This window comes from Protopterus annectens, chromosome 8.part0 (assembly GCF_019279795.1).
Source record: "Protopterus annectens isolate FY-2018-M chromosome 8.part0, PAN1.0, whole genome shotgun sequence".
Lineage (NCBI taxonomy): Eukaryota > Metazoa > Chordata > Ceratodontiformes > Protopteridae > Protopterus > Protopterus annectens.
The window spans coordinates 281,784,151-281,802,241 of NC_056741.1; the positions used below are offsets into that span (position 1 = coordinate 281,784,151).

The 18,091-nt window shown below is 39.4% G+C and overlaps 1 protein-coding gene across 1 annotated transcript in view; it reads left to right on the forward strand.

Annotated features, from left to right (window-relative positions):
• The first annotated feature begins 1,042 nt into the window (after positions 1-1,042).
• The window catches only part of BCAN (brevican), a 923,936-nt gene continuing 906,887 nt past the window's right edge, over positions 1,043-18,091 (forward strand). The window contains exon 1 of the mRNA XM_044079780.1: positions 1,043-1,264. The gene's annotated coding sequence lies outside the window, so the exon portion shown is untranslated. The remainder of the gene's footprint in view (positions 1,265-18,091) is intronic.

Here is an 18,091-nt window from a genome sequence, read left to right on the forward strand (position 1 = left end):
GAATATGAAGACCGAAACTCAAATGCCTGCCATTATTTAGTGAATTCAAGCCTCACTTGTCACAAAAATCCAGAAAACCACAAATTCTATGCATAACTGACCAAAAATATGAGGCAAAATCTGGACATTATGTGAAAATCTGGACAGTTGAGAGGTATGATAACTGCCTGAAAGTTATGCGCACTTATATGTGACAACTACCAACAGCAGCTAGGTTTTAAAGTACATCTGGTAGTAACTACTAGCAAGGTGTCCAGTAAGGCAAGCAATGGATGTCAAGCCAAATGACCGAATGAAGGAAACTCGTGATCCGCTCTTAAATGGCTCACTGAATTCTTTGGAAGCATTTTTCTTAAGAAAACATAGTTTTCATTTAAAAGCTACGAGTAAGCGAGAGTCCTGGAGCAAGAATTGATCAGGGAGAGGTGGTAGGTCCGGGGGCGGCCTACTCTAAAAGAAATTAAGTTCAAAACGCCGGACAGCAGTTAAAACTCTTGCAGTAGGCTCTTCTTCATAGAGGACAGATCCCAAGCTACTGATACTTTGGGCTATTTATATTTACAATACCGGAAGAATAACTTATTCGTGCAATGCGATTATTTACCATCTTCTTGAAGAATCATTAATATATAAGTCACATAACCTAATACTGACCCATGTGGGAATACGTCCCAAACATTACTGCAGTGTTAGGGGAGCCCGCTCACAGTAGAGGCTGACCGGTCTTTTTAGCTTTCTCTGCATCAGCCCTCATCTTTGCAAAGGATCACTGCATATTCAGATTACACTTCAGTCGCATCAGCAACTTTTGCTGCAGCTGACTCAGAATAGGTCCCAAGCACTATCTTATTTCGTTGTCTCACTTAATGTTCCGGTCCTAGTACCTTCTCCCCCTCGCCTTAGTTATCACCAGTCTACTGAAGTAATGCTATATTTTGAAGAAAATAAAGTCAGTGAGTGCAGATGACGAATTTCATCGATGTTATTTTCTCAAACGCCTTTCACTTGTGTAGTGTTTATAATGCATTACTGGGACTGGAGGGTGGTGGGGGTGCTATGCATTACCAGGAGCACTGGGTTCGCGCCCCCTCCCTGGCGTGATCTATTCTTAAGTCGTCACTACTTTGGAAGGAGCTGCAGTCAAGGCAGCTCGTCCACCTCTGCATTGCCTAGACTGCACTGTAATCCACCAGGAGACTGAAGCAGGGCACTTGTTTCCTTCTCTAATCTGTTTGTGTTACGTATCCAGCATTATTCTCCAAAGGTTAGTGCTGTATTTTTAGTTTTATTGTTTTGACTTTTAGTAAGGACTCTGTGGAGGGTTAGTAAGATCAGGTTCAATTATGTTTGCAAGCTTTACTAAAGTTGGTGATTTCTTTGGCTTTTACAGCTTCTTCATTTAAACTGGCCTTAAACAAAAACTTCATCTTTGCACATGTGTATATATAATATAAATAATAGAACAGCAATAACCTAGACGATGCGATGTACAAATACTAGGACTGTTAGAAGAATTTGTTGAGCGTTTTTTTTTAAACTGGAAACATTATTGCGGAATGGAACCTAATGCAGAATCATGGAGACTGCGCATATTGTAGCATTAATTTATATATGCAAAAAGAGCAAAATAGTAGTTTTTCACAGTTTCGTCCTAGACAGGATTAATTTAATCTGAACTTATCTGAGATATTAAACAAGATACAGACGTTAAAGTCTGACATTTCCCCACGGAAACTGCAGAATGTTTCTTACTCGAACCGCTAAAGGGTCTAACTCTTGACACACTTTTTGTTGAGATTTTTAAGGAAAAATCCATGGTAAATCATGACATATCCAGTTAACAAATCTTTTGTTACTGTAAAGCAGCACATTCGAAGTATGCTTTCACCTTCCTTGTTAAAGTTGTTAGCAGCCCTTCTACATTGTGTGCATTTGTTACCCATTTTGCTAGGCATTCATTGCGCTTTTGTGAAATGAAGATTGAAAGCAGGGAAATGCACTTCTGCTATGTAAATAAATTTAAAGAGTTACATCTTTTTGAAAGGTTAACCACTGAAACCGCTGTTTTAAATGAATGGTATTACTGGAAATATTGTATGCGTTTGTTTTTCATGCAGTACTCTATAAAGTATTAACATCTCAATTTCTGCTTAAGATTTTGAAGTAAAAATAAACACTCATGGTACTTACTGCCATTCACTTTAGTAAGCAGCAAGAAATATCTTTGTACTGGAAGGGAAACTGGAGTGATACCAATTCCTGTCTCCCTCTCCAAGTTTTTAACAATGTACTACATCAGCACAGGTTGATGATGACTGGTTTGTATTTAGTTTTAAAAAGATTTTAATTTCTGCCTTTGAATCTTGATAGCTATTTTTAAATGAAAAAGCAGCATATCCATAGTACATAGTATCTTTCATCAGTTTTATACACTGTATTGTACTGCGTTGTCTTACACAGCAGAAACTCTGTTACTGGCAGGTAATATGCTGAAAATGTCTGAGAAAAATCTGCAACTGCATATATTGTCACAGAATCAGACAGCTTCAGTTCAAAGAATGCCAAGTCATGTGTGCATACTAGAGGGATAGAAATGATGGATCAGCCCGAGCTAGAAAGGTTTGTCAATATAAATAGTGACAAAAAGGATATACGCAAAGGAACAGTTCTCTGGTTCAGTTCCTGGCTGGGGTGCTTTCTCTACAGTCTGCATATCTTTGCTATGCCTGTGTATGTTTTCACTGGAGGCGTCTGTGTTCCTTTTACATCGCAAAGGCATGTCAGTAGTTAAAATGGGTACCTTCTATGTTACCCATAGGTTTGTGGTACAAGTGTATATATTCTGCACTGGACTAGTGCCCAATGCAGGAATAAATTGGTTCCAGCTTCCCCTCAACCATCAATAGGATAGTGGAAGATGCGTGAATGTACCAAGACCTTTTTCAGTCTAGCAAATTGTTTAGTTGGTTTAAAATGATCTATTCAGGAATTAAATGCAACGAAGCTGCAGAAGTATTTGTTGTTGAGAGCAGCAGAAGTTGCTAAGAGGATGGAGGAGGGAGAACTCTGCTGCTCAATAGTACATTTTTTGCAAACCTTAACGGAGAAGGTTAACAAATACTCAAGAGATATTTGGTGTGCAGGGTTGGCTTGGGAGGATGCAGAACACTAAAGGATGATTAACATAACAATCTTAGGAAAGCTATTGGTGCTTCTGCTGGCAGATTACTGTGTTCCACACAATTTATGGAACTTATATTGCTTTGCAAAGAACTGAATTAGTTTGTTGCAGTGGAAGTACTGCTGAAAAAATATAAAAGTGGTTGTATATTGTTATTTAGTCACTGGCATAATGTAAGTTTAAGTTACTGAATGTAGTCTTATCTTCACTGCAATGAGACATGCCCAAATGTTTTATAAATTGTACAGACAACAAGACTGTTTTACAAAGAAATCAGGGATGCATTGTTCCTTTACTCTTATGCAGTGCAGTTACTTTCCATTTAGACAGCAAAGGACAGAAATTATTTTGGTTTAATTAATATTACACAGGTAATGCACATTTTGTGATTTCCATCCTATTGTGGACTGCTAGAGTCAGGAGTTAGCTCATATGGGCAGCAGGAGACTTCAGCCAGTAATTATCTGGTCCAAAGACAGCAGTGTTGGCATGGACAAACACTGCCAGTATTGATGCAATGCCAGTTCATGAAGCATAGGAACTGCTAGTTAGAAGGTCAAGCTCTTCCTTAAAATAGAGGAATAAAATGCTGCCACTAAATTGCTGACTTTTTTTTACAGGAATATTTCCAAAGCTCAGAAAAGTACAAATGGTCTGTACTGTGGGAGCTTTTACTGCATTACTATTGATAGACAGCCATGGTTCAACAGGAAGGAATATCTCTCATTTTGGGCAATTTATTAATCTAAACAGGACGTTTATTTCTTAAATTCTTGTTTTCCTCAGCTGCTATTGAGTAATTCTACTACTTTCATTAACTGAGGAAAAAAATCACACTTCATTCTCCTTCTCAGGCACATTGACAATTGTTTTGATTTTCTGTGATGCGAGTTATGATATAGTTTAACATGGCTGTGCCATCACAAGTTACAAACTGGATTCAGAGTTGCACCTAGATGATTCTCCCAGTATATGCAGAACTGTGTAAATAATTAATGTGCACAATATCAGCTGTTCAAGTTTGAGTCCATGCATTACTCACTCTTTCCAAAGTCATAGTGAAGGGTCAGAGGTCAAAACTGTTCTGTGTAAGCTCTAACAGAAGATAATGGCTATAGAAGAAAGGAGGGATTTTGATTCTAGGACAGCATTCTGTGTGTTAAGAGAGAGAGAGACAGACAGACAGGCAGGAAAAGTAGAACACAACTGTTCTAGACTGGCTATCATAGAATTAAACATTTTTATGACATGAAGGAACTTCTAGCTATCCAAATTTTAGTTTTCACTGCCCAGAGAAGGCATCCTGTAAAGAGAGGTTAGAAGCTCATAGTCTGCTCTGACTGTCTGGAACAAGCTTTACAAGGGGGTTAGAGAGTATGAGAGTACTGCAAACAGAGCTATATTAGCTATGACATTATGAACGGAAAGTCTTGAAAGCTATTGCTGCTTAATGTCTGTGAAGGGAATATTGTGGTGGAGGTAGGAGGTTTACAGCTATCCCAGCCTGAAAGCTTCAGTTCATTGTTATTTTAGCATAACTGTTGTGGAAGTGGTTTGTTGAAACAGTAGAGTTCCTTTATTGGAAGCCTAATTACCCCATAATGAGACACAATGGAAAAAAATGAGAGCATTCAAAGGTATTATAATATGATTTAACAGGAAGCAAGTAATCATAACCATTTTCTTTAGAAGTATGTCACACTGAAGGAAAAAGGAAAACATTAAAGCTATTCTGATCTGATTCCCCAAGTGAACAGTAAGAGTTATAACTGTTTTAGCGTGTGTTGCAGTAGTGGACAATGGTGTAGAACAGATGAACGTTATGTACATTGTCCACTGTGACTCTTCCAGAAGTCTTTTATCTTTCAGCTGTTCCCATTAGGGGTCACCACAGCAGATCATCTGTTTACATTTCTTCCTGTCCTCTGCATCTTGCTGTCTCACACCAACCACCTGCTTGTCCTCTCTCACCACATCCATAAACCTTATCTTAGGCCTTCTTCTTTTCCTCTTACCTGGCAGCTTCATCATTATCATCCTTTTCCCAATATACCCATTATCCCTCCTCAGCACATGTCCAAACCAATGCAATCTCATTTCTCTGGTTTTGTCTCCAAACCGTCCAACCTGGGCTGACCCTCTAATATACTTATTCCTAATCCTGTCCACCCTCATCACACCCAGTGCAAATCTTAACATCTTTAAGTCTGCCACATCCAGCTCTGACTCCTGCCTTTTTGTCAATGCCACTGTCTCCAACCCATATAACATGGCTGGTCTCACTACCCTCTTGTAGACCTTCCCTTTCACTCTTACTGGTACCCGTCTGTCACAAATAACTCCTGACACTCTTCTCCACCCACTCCATCCTGCCTGTACTCTCTTCCACACTTACCATTACTCTGAACTGTTGATCCCAAGTATTTAAACTCATCCACCTTCGCCAACTCTACTCCCTGCATCCTCACCATTCCTCTATCTTCCCTCTCATTCACACACATGTATTCTGTCTTAGTCCTGCTAACCTTCATTCCTCATCTCTCTAGAGCATATCTCCACCTCTCCTGGGTCTCCTCAACCTGTTCCCTACTCTTACTACATATCACAATGTCATCTGCAAACATCATCCTCCATGGGGACTCCTATCTGATCTCGTCTGTCAACCTGTCCACCACCACTGCAAATAAGAAAGGGGTCAGAGCTGATCTTTGATGTAATCCCACCTCCACCGTAAATGCGTCTGTCACTCCCACTGCAGATCTCACCTCTGTCATACTACCCTTGTACATATCCTGTACCACTCTTACATACTTCTCTGCCACTCCCGACTTCCTCATACAATACCACAACTCCTCTCTAGGCACCCTGTTATATGCTTTCTCTAAGTCCACAAAGACACAATGCAACTCCTTCTGACCTTCTCTGTACTTCTCCATCAACAATCTCAGAGCAAACATCACATCTGTAGTGCTCTTTCCTGGCATGAAACCATACTGCTGATCACTAATCATCACCTCCCTTCTTAATCTAGCTTCTACTACTCTTTCCCATAATTTCATGCTGTGACTGATCAATTTTATCCCTCTGTAGTTACTAGAGCTCTGCACATCAGCTTTATTCTTAAAAATCGGTACCAAAACACTTTTTCTCCACTCCTCAGGGATTCTCTCACTTTCCAAGATTTCATTAAACAATCTGGTTAAAAATTCCACTGCCATTTCACCTAAACACCTCCAAGCTTCCACAGGTATGTCATCTGGACCAACAGCCTTTCCATTCTTCATCCTCTTCATAGCTATCTTTACTTCCTCCTTGCTAATCCATTGCACTTCCTGATTCACTATCCCACATCATCCAAACTTCTCTCTCTCATTCTCTTCATTCATCAGCCCTTCAAAGTACTCTTTCCATATGTTCAACACACTCTCCTCGCTTGTGGGTATTCCAAAAATGAACACTGTAATAATGGATAACTCACAGCTATTTATCTGGTGTCCTAGAATCTGACTTCAGAGGGACTGATGATCTTGCAGCTTTTACGGCTTGATTGTCACGAATGAACAAGACAGAAGGAAAGAGTTTAGAGCAGTTTTATAATGACTCTGTCAGAAGTGGCAGCGCAAAACTGGAGGTCTCACAGCTCATAGATTTATAGACATGCATTCCATGAGGCAATTAAGGAGCCTAGCCCAAATTCCTAATTGCCCCAATGTAGTGTCTGGTTATGTGACTTGCTCAAGGTTACACAATAGGCAAGTGAAGCTGGAAGGATTCAGACTCTGAACCCTTGGCACAGGAAGCAACTCATTAATAAGTTAGAGCTTTAGTCTGCGGTACAGAAGTGAGGATATTCAGCTATAGAGCATGGCTGCCTCACATGTGCACTTCATTAAGGGGAAAGCTTACAGCTGCTTTTAGAAATGACAGCATGCAAGGAGGATGTGAACTATCACAGTCTGAATGCTCCAGAAAGGAAGAGATTACAATATCTGCTACATGACTTTCCAGGAGAATCCACAGCAGATGGAAAGAGCTTTGACTCACTGAAGTCTGCAAGTTGGTGAAGGGAGCACTGTGAAACTCTGTGACAATGCATTTGGTTTAGTTGAACTCCCTCTGTAAATTAGTGCCCCAGAGAGTGTGGGATCAATCCTGCTTTAAGAGTGATTGTCTAAGTTGTTAATATGGCATGAAGAAGTCAGGAAGGAGCTTGTAAAAACAGGTTTAACTGCTTCAGAACTGAACATTTACATGCACAACTGATGCTGATGATGGGAGAAATGAAGGCTTCTGAGTTTACCTGAGTGTTGATAGCCAAACTTATATGTCTGAAACCTATGCCTTCCCTGTTACTTTTTCCACTGTCGTAGGTGTTCTTGAATTCCTTCTGATACTTGCTGTACTGCTGGCTTCAGAAACACTTTCAAGGAGCCCCATCACTTTTTTGCTGGAACACAAGTTTCTTAAGTTACCTTCAGACTGACCTCCTTCCAGCAAATGTCCACGTCTCATTCTTCCTGTACCTCTTTGGATTGTGGTGTGCTTAAAGTGATGCCGGTGTCTTTGCTTTCAGCATATTCATCAAAATGCAGGAAGCTCAGAAAGTTGTGTTTTTCCCCTAACCTGATGCTTTGGAAGAATGTTCAGTGGTGACACGACAGTACAGTTTAAAGGGTGTTGAACTACTGAGGTGTCATCTTTCACACAAGATGCTAAGCTGAGGTTATATTGTGCCTGAACTGGTGATAGGTCAGTGGCAGATATCCCATTGCACTTACTGGAAAAACTGCATGGGATATATATATATATATATATATATATATATAAATATATATATATATATATATATATATATATATATATATATATATGTAAAACTGCAATCCAAATTATAGCTTGCTACAGATCCCCCAACATGCCCCACGATTTTCACTACACCTTTCTAAGCATACTGGAAAATATTAAGATACAACCAAACACCCTAATACTGGGTGATTTCAACTACCCCGACATTAACTGGGAAAACTACTCGTGCACCAACACCTTTGCTCAACGGTTCTTGGAATTCATAAATTCCAACACCCTGGATCAACTAATTCTTAGTCCCACCAGGGGCTCCAATATCCTAGACCTGGTCATTACCAACATGGGAAATTGATGCTCCATGCCTAAGGTCACCCCCCTCATTGGTCAGGTCTGACCACAAGCTAATCACCCTTGACATCCACATCCCACCCCCACCCTCCAGTAAGGAAACCTCCGTAAAAAACTTCTCCAAAGCCAACTTCATGCTACTCAAGTCAGAAGTGACAAACTTCATGAGACCCATGCAGATGGGAACTGAAAGTTCGACTGCTGAATCCCACACTAAGGCATTGTACGAGCACATCCACTCATGCATAAATCGTGACATCCCCAATAGGACCAAGATGCTCTTCTCCAAAAACAGGAAGCCAATCTGGTGGTCCCTTGCCATAAACAAACTTTACAACAAAAGGAAGAAACTGTTGCAGAAAAGAGGAAAATCCCAGGATGCAAAAAACTCCCTTACCAGCCTCAGTAAGAAGCTGAGATCCCTCATAAAATCCTCCAAAGCTAGTTACAAAAATAAAATTGCCAAAGATTCCAAAGACAACCACAAATCATTCTATAGCTATGTCAGGAATCTAAATGGCAATGCTCAGATCTGCTTTGAGCTACAACAGAATGGCATTACATATACTCATCCCAAGGATATTGCCAATATCTTGGCAGATAGATTCAGTGCAAACTTCACCCCCCTCTCACCCCCTAAAGGGTCCATCTCAATACCGAAAGATTGCCAAATTCCAGTAATAACGGCCACACAGGTAAAAAACGCACTACCCAAAGCTAAGAATACAGCATCCCTGGGACCAGATGACATCCCAGGCTGTGAACTACGTGAACTACAAAATGAACTGGCACCTCACCTAAATGTCATGTTTAATCATAGTCTCACCTCAGGCTTTGTGCCCACTGAGTGGCGCATAGCTACAGTTATCCCAGTCCACAAGGGGTGGGATCCACCTTGGATTCTGGGAACTACTGCCCCATCAGTCTGACGAGCCTGATTTGCAAGGCCATGGAACGTATTATCATGGAACTTATAAACAAAGACATTGGCAACCTTCAAACACTGGACCCCATGCAGTTTGGGTTTGTGATGGACCGATCTTGTCTCCTGAACCTGATTGACTTCTTTGAATCAGTCTCTAGAGCCATGGACAAGGGTAAGGTGGTCCACACAGCCTATCTGGACCTCACCAAGGCTTTCAATACCATCTCCCACTCTGGAATCATAGATAACTTACTAAGCTAGGCATTAATCCCTACATCACTCAATGGGGTTGCCAACTGGCTTACTGACAGAACCCACACTGTAAAAGTAGCTGACTCCAAATCCAGCTCCAGACAAGTGACAAGTGGAGTACCTCAGGGTTCAGTCCTCGGACTGCTCTTGCTTGGCATCTACTTCTCTGAAGTACAGGCCAACACTAAGGGACTCTGGCTAAAAAGTTCGCAGATGAGTGTCAACTAGGAGCCATTATTGAATCCCCAAATGATGTGGATATTCTACAAAAGGGCCTTACAGAAACAGATGCTTTGTGCCAGAGCCATGGGCTCAAGCTCAATGCCAAGAAATGTATAGTTATCCCCTTTGGGAAAAAACATGTACCCATGAATTACCACATAAGTGGCAGTACACTAAACACCAAAAGTGTGATAAGAGACTTAAGGACACAGGTGGACAGTGGTCTCACCTTCGATAACCACATCGCCACAACAGTCAGGAAATCCTTCTATGTGGCACACCTCATCACTAAGGGCTTTTCATCCAGAAAAAAAGGAAGTCATTGTCCCATTGTACTCATCCCTCATTAAACCCATTATAGAATACAACTCCTCATTTGGTATGTACTTCTCAAGACATCTGCAACTACTGGGAAGGCCGCAGAAATACCTCACTAAAAGAATCACAGGCTTAAAGCAGATGCCCAATGCTGACCATCTAAAAGAACTCCACCTATACTCTGTCGCATATTGTCTATTCAGAGGTGATCTCTGCTTAACATACAAGGCGATATCAAACCCATAGCTGTTGGACATGCTACACTTAAAGAAATCCCAATCCCTCAGAGACACATGCTCCAGGGATCTAAACCTTGTCATCACAATGAACAAAACATGCTGGAGGGATAGGTTCCTGACCTAGAGACTCCCCAGACTCTGGAATAGACTGCCCATACATGTCAAGCAGAGCGCCTCTTTGACCCTCTCCAAAAGGAACATTGATGATTGGATGGGAGATAGGAAATTCACCCCGGGGATCATGTCAGTCACCCTGCTAGACAGGGGTCCAGGGAAGTAAATACTGTGGGAAGAAATAGCCAGGGAATTGTTATGGCTAGGCTTGTATAGACCCTAGGGCCGATAGCCTAGTACCAACCTATGAACCTATATATATATATATATATATATATATATATATACATACATATATATATATATATATATATATATATATATATATACACACACACACACACACATTTATACATATATATATATATATATATATATATATATATATATATATATATATATATAGGTAGGTACTAGGCTATCAGCCCAAGGGCCTAAGTAAGCCAAGCCAACAAGGTTCCCTGGCTTATGCCACCCAAGAAAATTAATTACCTGTGCCCCTGTCGAGCAGAGCCTCAGAAGTGATCCCCAGGGTGTATTTCCTATTTCCCATCCACTCATCAAGATTTTTCTTGAAGAGTGCTAATGAGGAACTTTGCTTGACATAGATGGGTAGCTTGTTCCAAAGTATGTCCTGTTTATTGTGGTGACAAGGTTTAGGTCCCTAGAACATGTAACTCAGAGTGATTAGGATTTCTTTAGTTGTAGAATGTCCAACAGCTCTGGGTTTAATATAGCTTTATATGTTAGGCAGAGATCTCCTCAGAGTAGGCGATATGCTACAGAGTAAAGCTGGAGTTTTTTTTTTAGATGGTCAGTGTAGGGCATCTGTTTGAGGCCAGTAATCCTGTTTGTGAGGTACATCTGTGGCCTTTCCAGCTGCTACAGATGTTTTGTGAGGTACATTCCAAAAGGGGCTTTGTACTCTCTAATGGGTCTAATGAGTGCCGAGTAGAGGGGGAACAATGACCTCTTTTTTCCTGGATGAGAACCCTTTTGTGATGAGGTGTGCCACATGGAAGGATTTCCTGACTACTGTGGCGATGTGATTATCAAAGGAGAGACTACTGTCAACCTGGGTCCCAAGGTCTCTTATCAGACATTCAGCGTTAAGTAGACTGCCATTTATGTGGTAGTTCATGGGTACAGAGTTTTACCAAAGGGGATGACAATGCACTTTTTGGCATTGAGCTTGAGGCCATGCCTCTGACATCAGGCATCTGTCTCAGTGAGGCCTTTCTGTAGGATGTCCACATCCTTTGGGGACTCGACTATGGCTCCTAGTTTTCAGTCAACTGCAAACTTCATTAGCCAGAGGCCTTCTGTGTTAGCCTGTAATTCAGAGAAGTAGATACCAAACAGGAGAGGTCCCAGGACTGAACCCTGTGGTACTCCACTTGTCACTGGTTTGAATTCATATTTGGAGTCTGCAACTTTTATAGTGTGGGTTATGTCAGTGAGCCAGTTGGCAACCCATCTTGTGATACAGAAATTTATACCTAGTTTAGTGAGTTTAGCTATAATTCCAGAATGGCGGATGGTATTGAAAGCCTTGGCAAGATCAAGATAGGCTGTGTAAACCACCTTACCCTTGTCTACGGCTTTGGTGACTGCCTCAAAGAAGTTGATCAGATTCAGAAGGCATGATTTGCCTTTCACAAACCCGAATTGGGTGGGATACAGAGTTTGGAGGTTACCAATGCTTTGTTTATGAGTTCCATGATATGTTCCACGGTCTTGCAGACCAGGCTCATCAGGCTAATAGGGCGATAGTTCCCAGGATCAGTGGTGGCTCCCCCTTTTTGGAGTGGGATAACTGTTGCTGTGTGCCATTCAGTGGGCACAAAGTCTGACGTGAGACTATGATTGAACATGGTGCTTAGGTGGGGAGCCAGTTCGTTCTGAAGTTCGTGTAAAATGCAGCCTGGGATGTTGTCCGGTCCCATGGATGCTGTGTTTTTGGTTTTAGAAATGGGAGCTTTTACCTGTATAGATGTGATTACAGGGACTCTGCATTCTTCCTGTATAGATGTGGGCCTTTTAGGGGGTGAGAGTGGGGTAAAGTTAGCACTAAACCTATCTGCCAGAATGCTGGCAATATCAGTTGGTTCTGTAATTTTCGTGCCATTGTGCTGTAACTCAGAGCAGATCTAGGTGTTGCCATTGAGGTTCTTGACATAACTATAGAATGCTTTGTTGTTGCCCTTAGAATCAGTGGTGATTTTGTTTTCGTAGCTAGCATTGGAGAATATATATACTATATATATATATATATATATATATATATATATATATATATATATACATATATATATATATATATATATATATATATATACACACATACATATATATATATATATAGAGAGAGAGAGAGAGAGAGCACACAAAGACCCACAAACACAAAAAAAAAATAAAATAAAATACAAGAAAAATTATAGTAAGAAATGTTATAATCTCAATGACCATATACAAAGATTAGTTTCACTAAAATTGTAAGGTTAAAAAGAGCAAATAAATAAATACATATATTCCTACCTTGAAAACAATACACTCAGTAAACAAACCAAAATTCTTACTATTCCTTGTGGGACAAAAGAGAGGAAGCTAAATCTTCCCTCTTTTTTCCTATGGGTAAATCTTCCTTACATCTAAGAGGTAAATAGAATAAATGCATTTATACAGCCAATTACTGATTACCCACTTAATCCATTTCAGGGTTTTGGGGAAGCCAGAGCTTATCCTTTCATTCAGTGGTCTTCAGCAGAGTGTCATACCATCACAAGGTACACACACATTTATTTATTTATTTTATTTGACATTTGATAACCAGGAAAGTCTGACTGGATAAAAATGTACCCATTACGTATATAAATGGCATAGTCGGCATAGTCGGAAAAAGGACATAGTTAAATCAGGTTACCTAAGGATTATCAAAAGAATGGCTAGGTCAGTAGGAAGCTGGACAGAATTGGGTCAAGAGTAAATACTGCAAGACAGATGTGATGGAAATGAATACTAAGATGGTGTAGAACATGAGCAGATCCAGGAGATGGAGAGATGCTGTTTTAGGAGAGACTTGAAGGTATAGCAGTGAGTTATCAATGTGATTGATGGATTAGTATTCCAGGTCTTAGCAACACAGTTAGAATACAGACTAAGACCACTTGACGTTTGAAGTTTTTAAATAGATAGGAATTGCTTGTGGTAATGTTGCAGTGGGGAAGAGGTAGCTGAAGAAATGGAGGGATTGTAGACTATGTTCTGTGTTAATAGTAAGATCCTATAGCTGATTGTTACTACTATGTTACTAAAATTTAATAAATTGTTTTCTAGTCCTGAAGAGCTTTTCTCCCCGGGTCTCTGCTGAAAATGAGCCAAAAGCTCAGCCAGACTAACCCGGTTAACAAATGTAAAATAAAATAAATAATAAAAAATAAAAAATAATAGTAGCTGATTAAAATTAAGCAGGTGTAGGAGTTCAAGCCAATTTAGAGTTTTTATTGAAGAACACTTGTGTGATTTGAAGGACTGGCCAGTAGCAAATTTGATTGTTTTGTTATAGTATTAATGAAGTTTCACTTTGAGGGAAGAGTGAAGATTGGTTAGAAGAGGGGACACATAAAGAAGGGATGGTAAGAGGTAAGTGGAGGCAAGAGTTACTTTTGTGGAGTCGGGGAGGAAATTTACAGCCCTGTACAACATGACACATTTTTGATGGGTCTTTTTGATAATGTTAATAATATGAAAGTCAAATTAAGATTTTCATAAATTGTTGCACCTAATAGTTTGGTGTATTGAACAATATCAATTATAATATTGTTTAGTGAAGAAATTTTAAAGTTGGATTTATCAAGGGTATGTTGTTTAGGAAAGAATAACAGAAGTTTGGTTTGTTTAGGGTTAAGTAGGAACTGATTGTTGCTGAGCCAGGCTTCAAAAGAACTGAATACATCTTTTGTTATTATTTGCAGTTGGGTAAGGTTGTTAGAGGAATAGATTAGTAGAGTCATTAACATATTATATAATGGTTGCATGTTTAGAGGAAGTATGAAGATTGTTAATAAAGATGTTGAAGAGGAATGGACCCAGTATTGAGCCCGGTGGTATCCATATACTAACCAATAAATAGGGAGAGGAATTGGAATTCCATTTAACTGATTTTCTGTTGGAGAGATAAGGTAGTGTTGGTTGAGCCAAGAAAGGATAGTTGAGACAAGAGGTTGGTATCAGAGACAAGTGTCAAAAGTGTTAGAAGATCCAGAAATAGAGATGAAACAAACTTACCTGTATCTCAAGCTTTGTTGACTTTGTCAATGAAAGATAAAAGAGCAGTGCTAGTACTATGTGCAGGCCTGAATCCATGTTGAGTGGGAGAAATAAATTGTTTGTCAAGTAAGTATTGAAGAAGCTGCTTATAGGCACACTTTTCTAAAATATTGGAAAGAGGAGACTGTATATATCTGTGGAATTGTCACCTTTGTAGAGAGGAAAGATGAAGAACTTTTTCCAGAGGGAGGGGACATAGGCTTCCTAAATAGATCTGTTAATGAGTATAGAAACTGGCTAGGCTATGAAGTTAGCAGAACATTTTTAGATATTCATTAGGAAGCTTATCAGGAGAAGGGGAGCACAGCTTGAGTTTGCTTGGTAAGCTTTTAATAAAGGATGTAGGGATTGGCTGTAGGGGAAACTTGGAGAGGTAGGCAATAGGAGGAGGTGAGAAAGTTCATGCACATAAACACACAGATAAGCAGACACACAGACAGACACAATCACACACAATCATGCATAGCATGCAAACCCATGTCTTTGGGATGCTGGAGAAAACTGGAGCACCATGTAAAATCCAATGTGTACACAAGGAGGATGCACATAAAAGGCACACCAGCTGAGAGCCAGATGGGAGAACCAGGCACTATAATGTAGTTAGTGTTAACCACTGCATACCTTCAATGTTTTTCATACTATCAGAAATAAGAAAACTAGTAGTACTGTGTAATACAAATATACACTTAAATGGACAATGTGACCATTAATCAAGCTAAAAGGAACATTGAAAGTGCAGGGACTAATCAGATTAAAAGAACATTTAAACTCATATCTTCTAATAGATTTTCCCAGATTTTTGGTATAAAAATATTTAGAATATATGGAATGGAATGAATAAGGGAGGTAACTATTCATGGAGCAGCTTTACATGGCGGATTTGGATTTTGTGTATGATTGTATTTTATATGTTGTGCATATGAGAGAGTCTATATATTTTGCTCTTAAACAAAATATTTAAATTCTGGAAATAGGTAAAAGGCCTTGCTGATGTATATAAACAAGGTTATAATATACTTTTAATCAATAATATGTACTTACAATGAAATAAATATAATTTCCCCACTGTATTAAGATGCCTCTTCTTCTCTGCTTTGTCTTGCATCACCAAATCCAGTTCTGTCTGTTTTGGTTAACCATTATGCATTTTAAACCTTGGCAGTATTGTACTTTAACCTTCTAACAGGTGGAGGGCATCCAGTATCCCCCCCTGAACCCCGGCTTAAGCTAATGCATGTGCACCTTAAGCTGAATTCACCATGTTCTTGTATGTTATAGAAGACTATACACAATCCAAGCTAAGACAATAAGCAGACAGCAGTAGACTCTGAATCCCCTCTGTCCCTTTACTTCCACTGTATCCACTTTTAATCTCCAACTATCTAAAGAAAGCAAGATGCTCTGAATGTTTATATGAATGGAAACAGGAATATGATGCACACTACTTGCTAATATAACAAAAGAATTAGACAAAATGTATTCAAAACATATTAATGATACCTCCTACTCACATATGCCCTGCTTTTATATACTTTATTGAAAGATTTGTGAAAGTGTAATCATTCTATAAATCCGAATTAAAAAAAAAACAAATACATGTTGAAGCCTTAGCTTTGCTATGTATGTGCTTTAAACCACAGCCCTCTAATAAACATACTGTCAATAGCCAGTGCAAAAAGGCTTAATATCTACTAATACCTTAGTTTCTTTTTCTACCTGTAATTTAGACTGGTGGAAGATAGTCACATCAAAAATGTTCTCAACTCCAGATATTCCATATCATTTTGCCTGCTTCAGGTGAAGCTCTTGAAAGTAAAAAAATAAAATAAAATAAGCAACCTAGAACACACACATCAGTATCCATAAATATAATGAAATACCCTCCAACCCAAAATGTTGAAACAATGAAATACCCTGGTTGGTAAGCAGTTTTGTGTTCCTCTAAACATGCAAACAAATTACAATGTAATGTTAAGTCCTGTAATGTCTTCATAGTCCTCATTACCTTTTTGAAACCTTCTACACTATTGTCATTGATGGAACACATTCTCCACGATGGCTGGATTGTTATTTTCTTGCCTTGACAAACTTCTCCTCCAGATCAACATCCAACACTGAATTATAGCATTTAATAGGCATCTCAGGTGAACAAGGTAAATAAATCATCCATATCCATATAAATGATATCCTCAATTGAAGCACTTAGACATGACAATACCTCAGATCTATTAGGAGTTAGCCTCCCATATTTATCCTTTATCTTTGTAGAACATCTCAGATGCCATGTAAGCTGAAAAGGCCATAAAAGACTCTGCATATACCTAGGCCACAACCATAATTGCAATACCACTTGCAGTACTGGGGGGGGTCCTTCTGGGATCGCATTAAAAGGAGCAATCTCCACTGTTAAGAGAATGGGTTCAAATGCATCCTGGTGGTGCTGTCCTTTACAACATAGGCATTTCATGGTACCACAGTTTGCAGTAAGATGATTCAGTTCTTCACATCAATAAAAACATACAGGTAATTCTAGATCAAAAACTATCATGACTTAGGTAAATCAATAAATTCTTTATACTATCCAGCATAATTTCCAACTGAACCTGGGCATTCTGAGCTGCATTCCATATTCTTAAAACAACTGTTATCTTATAATGACCTGCATTTAACCACACAAGGCTATCAGATAATTTTTCTTAAAATATGATGACCTGAAATGGAAACCTATTACATTATCCAACTTTCTTTACTGCAAGTACCACAAAATTCATCATACCTTTGCTTGTTTAAGCTTAAATCAAGAAACCCAGGGTTCAAGCAAGTTGAAAGCCTCAAAGTCCCCTCCCCCCAAAGACTGGTTCTACTAAAATGTAAATAAAAGCCTTTCTGTTAGATTATAATACTTTGTAAGCTGTTTATTATGAGGAAATGAAACTTTTAGGTATAATGTACAATCATAGAAATGTGTGAGATGCCAAATGGAGACAGATTTTAGATGAGGTCACTGCTTTGTGGAAATCATTTGACATATTCTTAAGCAAGATGTGCTATTCACTCAGGCTGGTGGGTTTAGTAGTTATATAAGGGGATTTTATAAGGTTCCTTATCAAGCCTGAGATTGGGTTTCTTTGTGTGTGTGTGTGTGTGTGTGTGTGTGTGTGTGTGTGTGTGTGTGTGTGTGTGTGTGTGTGTGTGTGTGTGTGTGTGTGTGTGTGTGTGTGTGTGTGTGTGTGTGTGTGTGTTTAGTGCTGTGGGGTTGCAGACTGAATCCCATCACAAGGGATATTATCTTTAATAAGAGGGTTGGGACTATTGAATCCCATTATTTTTGCCTCCTTTCATATTCATAACATTCTG